Source organism: Falco rusticolus, chromosome W (genome assembly GCF_015220075.1).
Source record: "Falco rusticolus isolate bFalRus1 chromosome W, bFalRus1.pri, whole genome shotgun sequence".
In the NCBI taxonomy this organism is placed as follows: Eukaryota; Metazoa; Chordata; class Aves; order Falconiformes; family Falconidae; genus Falco; species Falco rusticolus.
The window spans coordinates 9,662,778-9,680,777 of record NC_051209.1 but is presented as its reverse complement, the minus strand read 5'-3'; positions in this window follow the sequence as shown (position 1 = coordinate 9,680,777).

Sequence of the window (18,000 nt, the reverse complement as noted above, 5' to 3'; positions counted from 1 at the left end):
TGGTTGCATCCCGAGGGTAGTGGTCAACAGCTCAATGTCCAGATGAAGATTGGTGATGAGTAGTGTCCCTCAGGGGTCCATACTGGGACCAGTAATATTCAATATCTTCATCAATGACATAGACAGTGGGATTGAGGGCACCCTCAAAAAGTTTACAGATGACATCAAGCTCAGTGGTGCAGCTGACACGCCTGAGGAAAGGGATACCATCCAGAGGGACCTGGACAAGCTCAAGAAGTAGGCCCATGCCAATCTCATGAAGTTCAACAAGGCCAAGTGCAAGGGCCTGCACCTGGGTTGGGGCAATCCCCAAAATCAGTACACACTAGGGGATGAATGGATTAAGAGCATCCCTGAAGAAAAGGACTTGGGGATGTTGGTGGATGAAAAATTGAACATGAGACAGCAATGTGTGATTGCAGCCCAGAAAGCCAATCACATTCTGGGCTGCATCAAAAGAAGCATGGCCAGCAGATCGAGGGAGTTGTATCTCCCCCTCTACTGCACTCTGGTGAGACCCCAGTACTGCATGCAGTGCTGGAGTCCTCAGGGGGTGAAGAACACCTGATCCTGTCCAAGAGATGTCTCAAACACTTGCAAGATAAAAAAAACCTTTACTTTATATGGCCTTGAAGAAGAACTAAAGACTGATAAAAGGGAACAGCCTATCAAAGGCTGGATGATTGCCCAAGGAGCAGTGGAGTCAGCAGGTATGTGTAGTAGCTGGGGGGAAGGTAAACATGGCAGGGGGAGATTGCGACCTCTGACTCAATTCAAGACCAAAAAGACTTGCCTCACCATGCCTGTAAAGTGCATGCATGCTAATTTACATAGCAAGTGAGTCTAATTTAAATAAGAGGTATTCCATATTGAAGGATAAGAATAACATGGGAAGGCAAGTGCCATTGGGTGGGACTTCTGGACGAGCGCTCCTACAGACCAGAAACACCCTCCATTGGCAGACCCAAAGCTTGACCCAGGACTGGTGATCTCCTCTCTCTCTCTGTCCTTTATTTCCTTTCATTCTTTATTTTCCCAGTAAGTAACACAAGGCTTAGACCCCACATGTGGTGAACAACTGCAAGGCTTACTTTAATTTTCTATAAGGCTGAATATTGTCAGATGTCGAGCTGTATAGGAAGCTTATTATGTAAAGTCTTTCAGTAAAATCAATGTGTGTGCCTGGACCTTGAGTGTTATTTCATCTTAATTCAACTGGAAGGGATCTGTGAATCAGAGTCACCTCCATCTCCTCCTTTGGCGGGACATGACATCAGCACAGGAAAGACATGGAACTGTTGGAGTGGGTGCAGAGGAGGGCCACTAAAATGATCAGAGGGATGGAACAGCTCTCCTATGAAGAAAGGCAGAGAGAGTTGGAGTTGTTTAGCCTGGAGAAGAGAAGGCTCCAGGGAGACCTTATTGAAGCCTTTCAGTACTTAAAGGGGGTCTATAAGAAAGATGGGGACAGATGTTTTAGTAGGGCCAGTAGTGATAGGACAAGGGGTAATGGTTTTAAAGTAAAAGAGGGTAGATTCAGACTAGATATAAGGAAGAAATTTTTTATGATGAGGGTGATGAGACTGGAACAGGTTGCCCAGAGAGGTGGTAGATGCCCCATCCCTAGAAACATTCAAGGACAGGCTGGATGGGGCTCTGAACAACCTGATCTATTTGAAGATATCCCTGCTTACTGCAGGGGGGTTAGACTAGATGATCTTTAAAGGTCCCTTTGAACCCAAACTATTCTATGATTCTATAAAATAAATATATGACCTCCTTCTGCTTCCGATAGACAAGCTGGTGTTAATTCTAAATCCAGTGGGAAATGATACTGTAGCCTTTAACTTTTTTTTTTTTTAGTCTTTTCTTTCTTCTGAAATTTTTTGACTTCTATAAAAAAATACTTGTAAAAGCTAGATAAATAACAAGGGAAGTTTTATTTAGAAATTTTATCATATCATTCTAATATCTTGCAAGCAGTCTTACTTTTACCTATTCATTATTTTTTCATGCTTCATTATGTTAACTCTTCCCCTATGCAATGGAAATATCTTTTTGTATTTCAGTGCATTATGTCTTGAAAGAACTAGTATTTTATGATGGCTCTTGCTTCAAAAAAGCACTTTAAGAATAATTATACAAACCAGATGCTTGGGTACCATAAAAGTATGTACTCAGTAGACACTGAGATGTGTACATGACTAAAATCATAAGATTAGATAAAAGATCCTGTTTGTCTTTGCATGTGATTGTTCACCTAAAAATGTGAGATTCAAATATGCCTGTTTAAGCTTTTATAATTTAATTATATAAGGTGTGGGATCTTAGAAACTAATAGCAAGTATTTTTGTTTAGATGAGAACTCATCTGTTAGAAATGGAGTAATAAAAATTCTGACTGTAATAATCAATCAAAAGATAAATGTGAGACAGCCAAAAGAGATGGTTGGGGGAAAGATGTAGACCTAGTATGTATAAATCATTGCTCTTTCTGCTAGAAAAGAAGTGAGAAATTAAAATCATTGCATAAAATGTTGGTGTGAGGTTCAGGCTATTGTTTGGGAAAAAAACCAAGAAGTGTGCTGAAGAAGAGAAACAGTCATTGAAGCCATAAAGAGGAGCAGGACTGGGTATAAGCTGGGTAGTTTCTCCTTTCTGAGGCCCCTGATCCCTATTGTGCATATGTGATAACACTGCCTTGCTCACACCCTCCGTCTCAAAGGGAACAAAACCTAAAAGATAAAAACTATCTATCAGCTAAGGGGGAGCACGCATCCAGTGTTGTAACACCTTCATGTTGCGTCTAAACAGATAAAAAAGGCTTGCCTATCAAAGTTATCCATACGAAAAGCCTACATGACTGTAAGGGTATAAAATCTCAAGTCAGAGAGTGCTCTATGGAGCTCCCTCTCAACTGGCCTGAGATCACTTATTATCATCATGCAGTGCTTTTCCTCTGAGCAAGTCGTATGTCTATTTACTTTGTCTGCTTACTGTAATGTGTTGATCAACTTTGTAGTCTATTTCTTCACCTTTCTGTGTGTTGTTTATTATAATACTATCAAGGGTGGCCAACATATGATCACTACCTCCATTATATCAACAGGGATAGTGGTTTGATTGTGAGTATTGATTTTTGGTGTTTTATTAAAGTAGTCATATTAATCACACAGTGAGTCCTAGTGTTTGGTTGTACCACCCGGGTCTATAACCAGTGAAGCGGATTCCCTGCTCTGGGTAGGAGTTGGGAAGTCTTTTGGGTCACGACGGTGATACTTTTTCTGGTCTTATGTATAATTCTAACAGTTTGTATTTTAGAAAGATGAGTTAACTTTCCTTATAACAGCCTGAATGGTGTTTTGGTTTGGATTTGTGATTAAAATAGTGTTTTGTTATTGCTGAACAGTGTTTGCACAGCATCAAGGTTTTCTTTTTCCCCACTCTGCTGCCCAGCAAGTAAGCTGGGTATGGGCAAGAAGTTGGGAGAGGACACAGCTACAACAGCTGACCTAAACTGACCAAAGGGTCATTCCACTTCATATGATATTGTGCTCAGCAATAAACATTCAGGGAAAGGAGAAGGAAGAGGCAACATTTGTGGTTATGGTGTTTTTCTTCCCAAATAACCATTATGCATGCTGAAGCCCTGCTTTCCAGGAAATGCCTAAACATCTGCCTGCTGATGGGAAGTAGGGAATAAATTCCTTATTTTGCTTTGCTTGCTTCACATATTAAACTGTCTTTATCTCAACCCATGAGTTTTCAGCTTTTCCTTTTCCAGTTCTCTCCCCCATACAGCTAAGGGGTGAGGGGGGAGTGAGTAACTGGGTAGGTGCTTAGCTGCTGGCCAGAGTGTGTGGTTTAACCCCAGCCAGCAACCAAGCATCATGCAGCCGCTCGCTCACTCCCCCACACCCAGAGGGATGGGGAGGAGAATCGGAAAGGAATGTAAAACTCAAGGGTTGAGATAAGAACAGTTTAACAGGTAAAGCAAAAGCCACACATGCAAGCAAAGCAAAGCAAGGCAAGGCAAGGAATTCATTCACTACTTTCCATCGGCAGGCAGGTGTTCAGCTATCTGCAGGAAAGCAGGGCTCCATCACACATAATGGTTACTCGGGAAGACAAATGCCATAATGCCAAATGTCCCCACCTTCCTTCTTCTTCCCTCAGTTTATATACTCAGCATGACATCATATGGTATGGAATACCTCTTGGGCTAGTTCGGGTCAGCTGTCCTGGCTGTGTCCCCTCCAAATTTCCTATGCCTCTGCGGTCCTCTTGCTGGCAGGGCCCAAGAAACTGAAAAGTCCTTGACTTAGTATAAACATTACCCAGCAACAACTAAAACCATCAGTGTCCTATCAACATTGTTCTCACATCACAGCCAAAACACAGCACTGTACTAGCTACTAAGAAGAAAACTCACTCTATCTCAGCTGAAACCAGGACACAGGGTCAACCCACCACAAAGATATAGACCTTGTTCTTCTGGAGATGAATCTGGGAAATGCATCAGATTCTCCTGTGATTTCTTTTCCTCATACTTCTTGATTTCAATTAAGTTGAAAATACCATAAACATATCACAGGAGCAATCTCCTTAAGTGATATGTTGTTCTTCTGATACAGACTTAGATAAAGTGTAATAAAAATAAAATATATATGCTAACAACACAATCTAATTGTGTAACATTGACCCTTGTAAGCACTTTTATAGTTAAACTGAGGACAGTGCTCCTGTATTTGTGTAGAAGTCTGTGCTGGAGCCCAGCATACACGACCTACAAACAAACAAACTCAGAGGAGCTAAGTACTGCAGATTTCTTCTTGAGAAAATGCAGAATACTCCAGAGTACAATCTTTCCACACTCCTACGTTTCTTGTTCGTATCTGTATGAGGGAATCATCACCATGGTGGGGTGGCAGACATTTCAGTATTCTGAAAAAAAATCATGAGATCCAAAGGGGATAAATTCTGAGGTGTTCAAAGTGGAAAAGATTTTTACCTTGTGTTGTGATTATAAATCTGTAAGAGGTGATAAGTTTTGAAAAACTGGCAGTTATAAGAGAACATTATATGAGAATTATATATGAAAACATTAAAAGGACATAGGGAGACAAATGAACTTTTCTTTCCCTATATTACATGTTTACTGTGCATTCTAGAAGAAAAAAAATAATTAAAAAAAAGTTATTCCAGTTTTATAAATGATGAATTTTGACAAATAGAAATTAGTCATTTTGCTCAAGATCAAAGCCTGAGATAGAAAAATTATTTCCTAAAAGTCCCCTCTTGTAACTTACAGGGTTATTCTTCTGGTTCAGTTTGGTAGTTCCTTCCCCATACTGAAAAAAAAGTCAGTATAACACCTTTAGTTTGTTATGACACCAAGTCTCAAATATATCATTCTTGAAAACAAGGTGGGAAACATAGGGACAAGTTTCTTCCAAAATAAACCAAGGATGAGTTCAGTCTCTTACACTGAAAAAAAATGAACTTCATTTACTTCCCTGTATTTGAAAGTTTAAGCTGTTCCTATTCAAGCTTCTGCTTTCTGATCTAATTTTAGTGACATTTCAAACCATAAAACATATTTGTGTGAAAAATGGATGACTGTCTCTACAAATGACTTAAATTTTCTATTAAACTTTTAATTCTAATTTCAATTGAATGTACTTGCTGAAAAATGTTTTTGAATCTCTTGCTGAAAATAGTCCTAATATGAAAGTTTCTTTCCTAAACTAACTCCATTTATAAGATCCAGTAAAAGCACTAATTTCAAATTTCTGAGGAAACACAGGCTGACAGGCTAAAGAAATCTCAATGATAAAGAGAATACAGTCATAACCATTAGTTTGCATTTAAAAATACATAATCTTATACATTCATATAGTAGAATAATATACTTCTTGCCTGTAATATAACATCGGATTTTTATATTAAATAATCTAATTTCTATAACAAGTTTGAAGTAGTGCTGTATAAGCTAAATGACACAACAATGTTAGACTGGCAATTTCTAGAAATGCATAACTGTAGCTGAAAAAGCAGACAACAGAGGACATATGATAAAGCTAAAGTATATTAGTTGCAAGTCACGTTCTTTTTTGATTTTTATCCTGTCACCACACTAACCCACTATATATATATATATATAAAAATATAGATATCTTGCCTATTTATATAGCTTGAGTAATATATCATTTATGCCTGTCCCTGTCCCATATCTTCTGTTCTACAGATTTTGACCTAGACTGGACTAGTTTTATCAGTGGGAGAAATAGTGGAGCTCTGTCCATGGGCACTGTGGTTGGATCAGTGTGTACTGATTAGCCTTTTGTATTCAGCAAATACTTAAGTAGACACATATTCTTGGCCTATTAATTGTTGATATATATATGCTTTTGTTCTTTTTAGTAGCTACTATATTACTTTTGTGTGAGGCATTTGCATATGCATCTATGAAGTTCATGTTCAAACCATTTTTCCACATAGTTATAGCTGGGCCATAATAATTAACCACAGGCTTCCAGTGCTATTAGTTCCATTATGACTATCACAACACATGCAGTGTCTGCCAGGGTGAAAACAAACGCTTATGCTCACTGTCAGCTCTCCCACCTACTGCCTAGAAACAATACTGAGCCCTCACAGTCTCAGGGCAGCACTGGGCCCCACTGGTCTGCTGCCACCCAGTCTTCCCCCTCTCTCAGCTGTGACAGAAACAAGGCTGCACATGTAGCAGCCACTAGTTCTAGAGAAGGAGAGAAAATACATGAATGCATCTGGCTGAGAAGTGATCTTGCTTTTTTTCTCTGCTCTAAAAATTTATTCCAGCAGACAAGGGAGTGCTTTGGCTGATGCTAACATAGCCTGGCTGGCTGCTCTTCCCAGGATGTGGAGAGGCAAGGAAAATAAATAGATATACAGGCATGCTGCTTCTTTTCCCCACTTTCCCAGTAATAAAATTTTATGTTCATCCATTTGAGTCTGATAGTATTTTCCAGTTCTGCAATCTGAGACCCCTGTTGGGGCTCTTGCTGTATTGAATGATTATACTGAACTCTGAAGCAAAAGAAAAAGGAGCAAATTGCAGATGTTTGCTCAAAACCAAGGCCAACGGGACGTGATAAGAGGAGCTGGGAAACCGCAGAAAGGAGCCTACATGCCAGAACAAGCAGAAACAGAAATCTTCCCAGTAAACAATTGTTAACCAATCATATTATTATACGCTTGTAAAATAGCCTATCACATTATTGCACGCTTATAGAATGCCTTATAAAAGTCTACCTGGTTTGTACAATAAACGGATCAGATCTTGAACTCTGTGAGTATTTGAATCTGACTCCCGCTCGCCCGAAATGCCCGCAACATCTGGTGACCCCCGACGTGATCCGATGAGGGTCGACAGGATCGGTTAAAAGTCAGGAAGATTCATTAAGGATCGTGTTACAAGCTGCGGAGCCGGCGAGGATCCTGCTGCCAGCGGAGAGAGAGCTGGGCGCCCGAAGAAAGGGCGGAAACGTGCACGGCTGACCGGTGAGTCAGGAAATTTAAGCAGGATGGGAATCACTGCATCAGTGGTGGAAAAAGCAACTGTAGACAGTTTGATGAAACTGGCAGAAAAAACTGAAACGCCAGTCTCACGGCAGGCAGTAGTTGATCTGCTATGTTGGAGTCGCCGCCGTGGTTACCTTGCTTCTACGCAAGATATATATAATAATGAAACATGGAAGAAAGTAGGAGAGGACTTATGGGAATCTGTGCAAGTTGGGACTAAGGGGGTAAAGACTTTGGCTCGCACGTATCGAGCTGTACGGGGTATGGTCGCGCAATTACCACCCTGGTGTCCTGAAAAGGAACAAGCGGCGAGCGGCGGCGTGCGGCCCGGCAGGCCCCGTCCCGGCCGCGGTTTCTCTCCAAGGCGGCACCCCCCCTCCACCCCCCCCCCCCTCCGATCGGCGCCATGGCGATGCAAGCGGCCAAGCGAGCTAACATCTGGCTGCCCCCAGAGGTCAATCGGATCCTTTATATTCGGAACCTGCCGTATAAAATCACAGCGGAGGAAACGTATGATATTTTTGGGAAATACGGACCTATTCGACAAATCAGAGTTGGAAACTCTCCTGAAACAAGAGGAACAGCTTAAGCTTCTCAAGGAAAAATACGGACTTGATTACAATCCCCCCCCCCCCCCCCCAAAAAAAAGAAAAGAAAAAAAAAAAAAAGAAAAAAGAAAAAAAAAAGAAAGAAAAAAAAAAAGAAAAAAGAAAAAAAAAATAAAGAAAAAAAAAAAGGAAAAAAAAAAATATAGAAATAAAAAAAAAAAAAAAAAAAAATAAAGGAAAAAAAAAAAAAAAAAAAAAAAAGAAAGGAAAAAAAAAGAGAAAGAAAAAAAAAGAAAGAAAAAAAAAGAAAGAAAAAAAAAGGAAAAAAAAAGTGCTTCAGATGTCACCTACAAGAAATGCGTTTCTGCTTTGAACTAGCTTTTGAGCCTTTGGGAGTAAACTATACGGCTATAAATCAATCATATTGGGGTTGGTTAGATAAGAAGTATAATGACACGAATTTTGGCTTTAGTGATAACTGTACCTGGTGGAATACTACACTTGTTAAAAATACGTATTTTTTGCAACAGTTGATTTACCGTTTAAATGTATCAATTTATTTACCTCAACAAGAATTGAGGGTGGTTGAGGGATTTATTGAAACAAGGTCTGTCTATATTGTTGTTTGTTATTCTTTTGTTACTTTTAGTGCCTTGCCTTTTACAATGTTTTCAGAGCTGTGTGGAACGCAGTATTAATGCTGTATTTAAAAAGAAAGGGGGAGGTGTTGGGGCTCTTGCTGTATTGAATGATTATACTGAACTCTGAAGCAAAAGAAAAAGGAGCAAATTGCAGATGTTTGCTCAAAACCAAGGCCAACGGGACGTGATAAGAGGAGCTGGGAAACCGCAGAAAGGAGCCTACATGCCAGAACAAGCAGAAACAGAAATCTTCCCAGTAAACAATTGTTAACCAATCATATTATTATACGCTTGTAAAATAGCCTATCACATTATTGCACGCTTATAGAATGCCTTATAAAAGTCTACCTGGTTTGTACAATAAACGGATCAGATCTTGAACTCTGTGAGTATTTGAATCTGACTCCCGCTCGCCCGAAATGCCCGCAACAGACCCCCTTAAGTGCTATTACATAATTAACAGTATTTTTTGTATGGGAATGAAGTACCAGCCTTGTCTATTTGTTATTACTAATAATCAGTTAGCAAGTAATTAATCAATCAAAATGGTCTCCTACCAAAATGGAATGTCTTAATTGTTTTTTAAAAAATTACATTTAAGTTTAGGCCATTATGTAAGCAAAGATTGTGAACTGATTGTGAAGATTGGTGCTGCTCAAACATTCAGAATGGGGCCACAATTAAACTCAGATCTGAGTTTGAAAAGAAACAGCAATCATAAGCAAATATGGTTTTGGCTGCAAAAGGAAAGGGCAGAGTTTAAGGTTGATTCTTTTACCCCAACGTTATTTTTAAAGTTCAGGTTGACTGCTACCTGCTCTGAGTGATTTTTCTGTAATCTAATAATGTTATTTTTAGGATAATTCTAATGATATGCAGTTTACTTTTTTTCCTTCCTTATTTCATCCCTTTCCTCCTAAATATTACCACTTAAATTATACAGATTCATCTTCCCTCCCTATTGAGCATTCCCAGACAAACCACTGTATGTAATCAAGCATCTTTCTTTTAAAAGTGCTTCACACTGTTGATATCTAAATATGTTCTTCACAGAGCCATATATAAAGAGATTGTTATTTGGACATTTAAAGAATTACTTCTATATAACAACCGTACTCTCCCTTCCTGTTATATTAGATTTCATTGTCTAATATTTTAATGTGCAGATCACTGCTAGGTTTGCAGAAGGAAGGGACATGTTCATGTTACAGAGAGTATTAATAGCTCTGAACTCATGGGGGAAGATAGATTTCTCTTCCCACTAAGGAGGGGAATAACAAATCTTATAGTCATTTCTTCTCACTCCTTCCCAGTAACTGAGGTAACTGATCATTCACTTTACAGCTTCTTGCAGATTCTTTCCATAGTCTCTATTATATTATTTAGTGTTCCCAGATGCTTAACTCAGGGCTGTGGAGTTTGCTAGTGGCCAGGCCCTATAACACTGAGTTTTGCAAAACCTATATCAGTGTATGGATTTAACTGATTTATAGAGTTCCTTGATGGTATACTGTAAGCAATCCAGAAGACTCTTGGAGTGCATCGAGGATAATTTCTTAATCCCAGCAACAGACAGCCTGACCAGAGGAGATGTGTTACTAGACCTGTTGCTCACTAATGCAGAGGAACATATTGCAGAGGTCAAGATTGGTGGCAGCCTGGGTTGCAGTGATCATGCCCTGGTGGAATTCAGGCTCTTGAGGGATATGGGCCAGGTGAAGAGTGGAATCAGGACCCTGAATTTTAGGAGAGCGAACTTTCAGTTCTTTAAGGAACTAGTGGATGGGACACCCTGGGAAACTGCCCTCAGGGATAAAGGAGAAGAAGGGATCTGGGAGATCTTTAAGGACATTTTTTTTAGAGAAGAATAGCTCTCAATTCCCACGTGTAAGAAATCAGGCAAAGAAGACAGGAGACCAGCATGGCTCAGTAAGGATGTCCTGGTCAAACCAAAACACAAGAGGGAAATGCACAGACAGTGGAAGCAGGAACATGGATCCTGGGAAGAATATATGGATACTGCCCAGGTGTATAGGGATGGGATCAGGAAAGCTAAGCACAGCTGGAGCTGAATCTGGCAAGGGATGCAAGGAATGTTTCTACAGGTATGTTGGTCAGAAAAGGAAGACTAAAGAAATTGTACCCACCTCAGTAAATGAGACAAAGTATCTGGTGACAACTGACATGGAGAAGGCTGAGATACTCAAAAGCTTTTTTACCTCAGCTTTCACTGTCAATTGCTCTTCCACATCTCTCAAGTCCCTGAAATTCAAGGCAGAGACTGGGGAAATGAAATCCCACCCATTGTAGGAGATCAGGTTAAAGACCACCTGAGGAACCTGAACATACACAAGTCCATTGGATCCAACTGTATACATCCCAGGTGTTGCGACGGAGGGAAGACACAGTCGCTCAATATGAGTGATCAGCAGACTTCGTTTATTGTCCCTTACAGTCACCTTTTATGCCTTGTTATAATTAGCTCATACATATTACAAAAGTTAAGCTCATTATTGGTTAGTTGCCTAAATACCAAGCCCGCCCCTAGTTTCTCTTCTGTAGTTATCGGTTCCCACCTGCAACATTCTTTTCCCACCAAAATCTTCCTGTTATTGTGTAACAAGAACAGCCAAAGACAGTTATTTTTGCTTTACTTCAGATAAGCTGAGAGCAATGTGCATTTTTGTCCAGCCAGCTGGACTATGTCTATGTGACCCTTTTCAGCTAGTCAGTTATCCACAATTCCCCCGTTTTTATTTTGGGCGACATAGGCTTGGTTGACCATTTTCAATAACAGCATTTTAACACAGGAAAATACACAGCCAACTTATAAAATCTCAGTTCAGAAGTATAATTCCTGAAATACTTGAAAAATAAAGTTAGCTTGAAGCTTTAATTTAGATGCTCTTTCTGTTCCAGTGATATAAAAAGTTTAAAAAATTCAAAGGTAATTTTAAAGTTCTGAACATGGACTAATGCAAGCTCAAAACCCAAAAAGAAACCAAACTGATGTTTGACTAGGAATATTTGCAAATATTTTAGTGGAAAATCCCTGACCATTAACAATTTTCTGTCCAAATAACAACTGCCCTTATGCAACCAACCAGTCCATACATTTTCTGAAGAATACCTCATTGATATCAAAGAATTAACAAAGGGAAAAAATTAGTTCTAAGCTATATACATTCATAAGTGGATTTTTCAATAGTTACATACAGATTTACACACTAAGCCATAATGGCTTGTAGGTGATACATGCAAGAAGAGTACGTTGCTTATCTGTCTGAATGTCTATGCTAAATTTGACAACTATGCCACAAGCCAAGCCTACATGGGTGCTGTGTTATGCACGTTCCTTAACAAACAGAAGTATAATAGGTAAATTCCCAAGATCTAGTCCCCAACCTAATTATATTACTTTGTAGCCAGTTAAGGAAAATAACACAAATGTGCATATCTACATGTGCACACACCTTTTAGTTCAGAACCAATCTGTGATATAAGGCCTTAGCCTTATGGCATCATCAAATCTTAACGAGTACAGTAATTAAAAATGCAGTCTTACTGTAAGTGCGATTTATGCTGACATTCCCTCAAATGCTACACGTGAGTATTTCTCACTCAACTGCCTCAAGGTAAAATAGTAGTATTTGTTAATATGTATTAAAAAATCATTAATTCTCTACAATAGCAGTTGACTTCCATAACACTATGTAAGCAAAAGAGGCCTAAGATGGGTTTTCTGAATACTAACAATTTATTTTAGACTGTCTAAACTCAGGGCTTGAAAGATTTCACTCTGCCAGACGTAGAAACACTGTTGCACTCCAGTTGTGATATCCCTTTTCCCAAGTTGTCACATGCACATCTCGCTCAAGCAACATTATTGTCAAAGTTTCTCTCTGCTACATAAAAGCATGTTGCACTTGTAGATATAAAAGACAGCACCCTTACTTAGATTATTACCTTATTACCTCATAATTCTTAGTATACCTTGTATCTCTGATTTCATCACTTCAAAAATTCACCAGTAGCAGATAAAACCACAGCATCAGACTAAACTACACCTTAACTGCTGATTCAAATAAAGGCATTCTCTTCAGATATGCCTAATGCTTACAAATAGTGTTGGCTGGTTTTGATCAAGAAACTATTATTACAATAACGATCAAAAATAATAATCCCGTTTGCAAAATGCCTTTAAGCCAGCCTCCTAGTCCCAACCAATTTCCACATTCAGAATACAGCATAAATACAGAATACAGAATAAATTATCTCCATCAAGGCAAAAAGGCTTCTCTTTAAGCACAGAGATGTTTGCTAGTTCAAGGCAGAAACCCATTTCTTGTAGGGGACATCTGAAGCACTTTTTTTGGTGGGTTTGTACTCAATTCCGTATTTTTCCTTCAGAAGCTTAAGCTGTTCCTCTTGTTTCAGGAGTGTTTCCAACTCTGATTTGTCGAATAGGTCCGTATTTCCCAAAAATATCATACATTTCCTCCGCTGTGATTTCATACGGCAGGTTCCGAATATAAAGGATCCGATTGACCTCTGGGGGCAGCCAGATGTCAGCTCGCTTGGCCGCTTGCATCGCCATGGCGCCGATCGGAGGGGGGGGGTGTGGGGGGGTGCCGCCTCGGAGAGAAACCGCGGCCGGGAAGGGGCCTGCCGGGCTGCGCGCCGCCGCTCGCCGCTGCCGCGGGGGTCCCGGATGCTATCCCATACGCTAATAACCCGAGTAATTCCTTTTTACAATCTATGTCCCGAACGCTCCGCTTTTCTAAAAAGCATATGAGCGAATCGTACGTCGCTTGTCTCTCCATACCTTCGTCAGCGCTGTTGCAGCCTTTGCGAGACTCCGGCGACGCGTGGCCGGCGGGACCCTCTGTAGGTGCTCCCGGGCGCGGGGACTGTGCCCTTCCGCCTCCTGCGCTGCTTTCAGGACCGGTACCCGAATCTCCGTCGAACCGTGGCTCGCAGGTTCAGCCCTCTCTAGGGTCCCTGTTCGGGCGCCATTTGTTGCGACGGAGGGAAGACACAGTCGCTCAATATGAGTGATCAGCAGACTTCGTTTATTGTCCCTTACAGTCACCTTTTATGCCTTGTTATAATTAGCTCATACATATTACAAAAGTTAAGCTCATTATTGGTTAGTTGCCTAAATACCAAGCCCGCCCCTAGTTTCTCTTCTGTAGTTATCGGTTCCCACCTGCAACATTCTTTTCCCACCAAAATCTTCCTGTTATTGTGTAACAAGGACAGCCAAAGACAGTTATTTTTGCTTTACTTCAGATAAGCTGAGAGCAATGTGCATTTTTGTCCAGCCAGCTGGACTATGTCTATGTGACCCTTTTCAGCTAGTCAGTTATCCACACCCAGGGTCCTGAGGGAATTGGCTGATGTAGTTGCTAAGCTGGTAAAGCAAAAGCTGCACATACAAACAAAGCAAAATAAGGAATTCATTCACTACTTCCCATCATCAGGTTGGTGTTCAACCATCTCCAGGAATGCAGGGCTCCATCATGCCTAATGGTTACTTGAGCAGACAAACACCATAACTCCAAACAACCCCCCTTCCTTCTTCTTTCCCACAGCTTTTATTGCTGAGCATTATATCATGTGGTATGGAATATCCCTTTGGTCAGTTGGGGTCAAATGTCCCAACTGTGTCCCCTCCCAACTTCTTCTGCACCCCCAGCCTACTTGCTTGTGGAGGAAGTGTGAGAAGCCGAAAAGGCCTTGATGTAAGCACTGTTCATCAATAACTAAAATATCAGTATGTTATCAAGACTATTTTCATCACAAATCTGAATTATAGCCCCATACAAGCTACTATGAAGAAATTTAACTCTAGCCCAGCCAAAACCAGTACATGTATACAAATACCTGAAGGATGGGTGCAAAGAAGATGTAGTCAGGCTCTTTTCAGTGGTGCCCAGTAGCAGGACAAGAGGCAATGGAAACACAGTGAAACACAGGAGGTTCCATCTGAACATTAGGAAACATTTTTTTACTGTGCAGGTGTATTGTGTCTGGCTGAGCCCCACAGCAGCCCTCATAGTGCTGTGCTCGTATTGGTAGCTAGAAAGGTGGTGATAACACACCAGTGTTTTGACTACTGCTGAGCAATGCTTCTACAGCATCAAGGCTGTCTCTCTAACATTCCCCCCTCTCACCAGTAGGCTGAGGCAGGCAAGATCTTGGGAGGGGACATATCCAGGACAGCTGACCCAAAGTGACCAACGGGATATTCCATGACACATGACGTCTGCTCAGATATAAAAGCTAAGAGAAAGGAGGAGGAAGGGGGGGCATTTGTTATTTACGACGTTTGTCTTCTGGAGCAACCGCTACACATGCTGAAGCCCTGTTTCCTGGGAAGTGGCTGAACATAGCCTGCTTATGGGAAGTAGAGAATAACATCTTTTTGTTTCCTTCACTTCTGCATGTACAACTTTTGCTATTGCTTCAATAAACTGCCTTTATCTTGACCCACAAGTTTTGAGGTTTTTTCCATCTTATCCCCCCCCCCCCCCCCGTTCTGCTGAGGAGGGGAGCGATAGAGCAGCTAAGTGGGCACCTGGCATCCAGCCAATGTCAATCCACCACAGAGGGCGAGTGAGCACTGGAACAGGTTGCCCAGGGAGGTGGTAGAGTCTCCCTCCTTGGAGATATTCAAAAGCTATCTGGACATGGTCCTGGGCAAGTGGCTCTAGGTGGCCCTGCTTGAGCAGACGACCTCCAGAGGTCTCTTCCAACCTCAACCATTCTGTGATTCTGTAAGGAAGGGATGTACCAGAGGCAAAGGATCTTTACAACAGTGCTGAGCATAAGCTGCTGTTAAAGCAGATATATTGCTTGAGTGATTGGCACCTCAGTGCTTTCCTTATCTCTTTCTGAAAGCTAAACTTCCTGCAAGTCGTTTGCAAATGATCCTCCTCCTCTTACATATGGAAAATAATATATTTTCCATACCCTCCTTATGGAAAAACACATCTTCTGCTTCTTGATTTCATGCTTTTTCTACTGAAATCAATGCAAATACAGTTGCAGCTTCCATGTGGCAGATACTCCCATCCACAGGTTTTAGAGGATCAGAATAAAGCTGTGTTTGTAGGATCCATTTCAGACAATTTCCTAGCATGTGAATGAGGAGTAAATATATCTGACTGAAGAACAGATATTCCTTTTTGCTTCAGTTTCATTAAAATTTCTTAATATGCCCACTATGATAAAAAATAGTGCTCAACCTAAGCAAGCTATATAAAACAGATAGGGCTTAATGCTTTTCCTAAACGAACCCTATATTTTTCTGGTTAATTTTGAGAAGAGTCTGTATCCTTCACAAGCAGCATTGAGGTCCAAGTTCTCAAAGGTATTCAAGCTTTGCATTCCCCCTCATTCTAACGTTTTTGGAGTTGGACTTTAGATGATGTCTACTATATTAAATAAATGTGGGTTAATTAGAAAATATACATAGGTGAGTAGGATAATTAAAAAGGCAGTGAACTAAATGAGGCTTAAACATGTATTCATAACTTTGAATGAACATGTCAACAAAGAATATATATGTCAGTGGGAAACAGGAATAGTAGCTGATGACAAAAAGTTGAGACAGGCTAATTTTGTAATGTTTGTGGTGTTTATGTGGAGTACAAACATATGTTGGGCAAACATCTGTAAATCAATTACTGATTGCATTGTGCAAACCCCAGGATACTGATTTGACACATCCACAACTCCAGGATAGGCTGTGTCAGAAATAGTACAATACATAGTAATTGATGGCATAATGAAATAAAGGAATTATTAGGAATTCTGGGGTGTTGTTTTCAAAAAAACAAAAGCTTTCTTAACTACCATGTCCAATTACAGTGATATGAAATTTACATTCAATACTCAATATTTCAACAATCATTCAAATGCCTATCAGTGTAAGTATTCATGCTTGTTTACTGATCCTTTCCTCTACTGAGTATGTATTATTGCTTACATATGGAAATTATTATTTAACTGAACAAATGTTACCACCTCTTCTGAATTACAAGAAGTATTAAAGTAATATATTTGAAATTTTTTGCAACAGGTGGTAATATAATATGCAGTATTTGGTTTAGGAAATTTCAGAAAAGCATCAGTAAGCTAAAACCACTCATTTGGTAAGAAAGAGGAATTGCAATATCCATATAGTAAATTTCAGTTTACTAAGTTCACAACAGTAATTTTTAAAAAGTAAATAATAGAATATAGAGTAGCTTCCAGGACTATTTTATTTTTTGGTGATGAGAAGAAATGCCTAGTGATAGTCTTGGTTTTATGAAGAAGGTAGATTGCTTTGAAAATGTAATCATTTGTCTCTCTACAGTAAAAGAAAGGTAAACTTTAGATCAGATAACACTGCTCTAATTCTTACCCTTTTCAGGAATCTGATTTGTATAGCTGCAGACTTAAGGAAACTACCTAATATACATGAATCTATTTCAGTTTAGGAAATTGCCTTTGTCACTTTTGAGAAAGACTTATTTAAAATACTTATGAAATAAATGAAGTTTGAGCACCAACAAGACTTTTTCCAAACTTGTGTTTGCATTTAAAACTTTATTTTTTATGTTCAAAACATCACTGGAAACAGAAACTTGTAGGCACAGATCACATATCTAGAGTTTTTAAATAAAATATTTGCTAATGAAATCTCAAGAACATGTTTTCATGATAACTACATATCTTAATACTCCATATACATATAAAAAGTCATGTGTTGAGAAGAGTTGAGTCATCCAGGTCATGTTTTATAGGTGCTAAAATTCACTGTAGGTTTTACATGTTTAAAATGTCTTGTTATTTCTTTACATTTTTAAGAGTTTATTATACTGATATCACATTCCCAAAGAAAACACAAAATGTAATAAAGCTCAATATTTTTTTATTTACCTTACTGGTAGTATTTTGTATTTTAAAAAAAGAAAAGTTTGTATAAGCAATAGCAAAACAAACGTTTTAAACCAGCTCACGCATATGTAAAGATCTAGTAGTATAAACTACAATGACAATGCAAGGGTATAAAATATGCTCTCTTTCAGTTCAGTGGTCCATGAACAATATGGCTTCTGTACTGTCCTTGCTTTGATAAATGCAAGTCCATGAAATAATTCATGGCTTATTATGTAACAGGAGAGGCATCAAATGAGAGCTAAAGGAAATGGTCCTTAGGCTCGACAACACGTGTTTACATTCCACCTTTGCCAC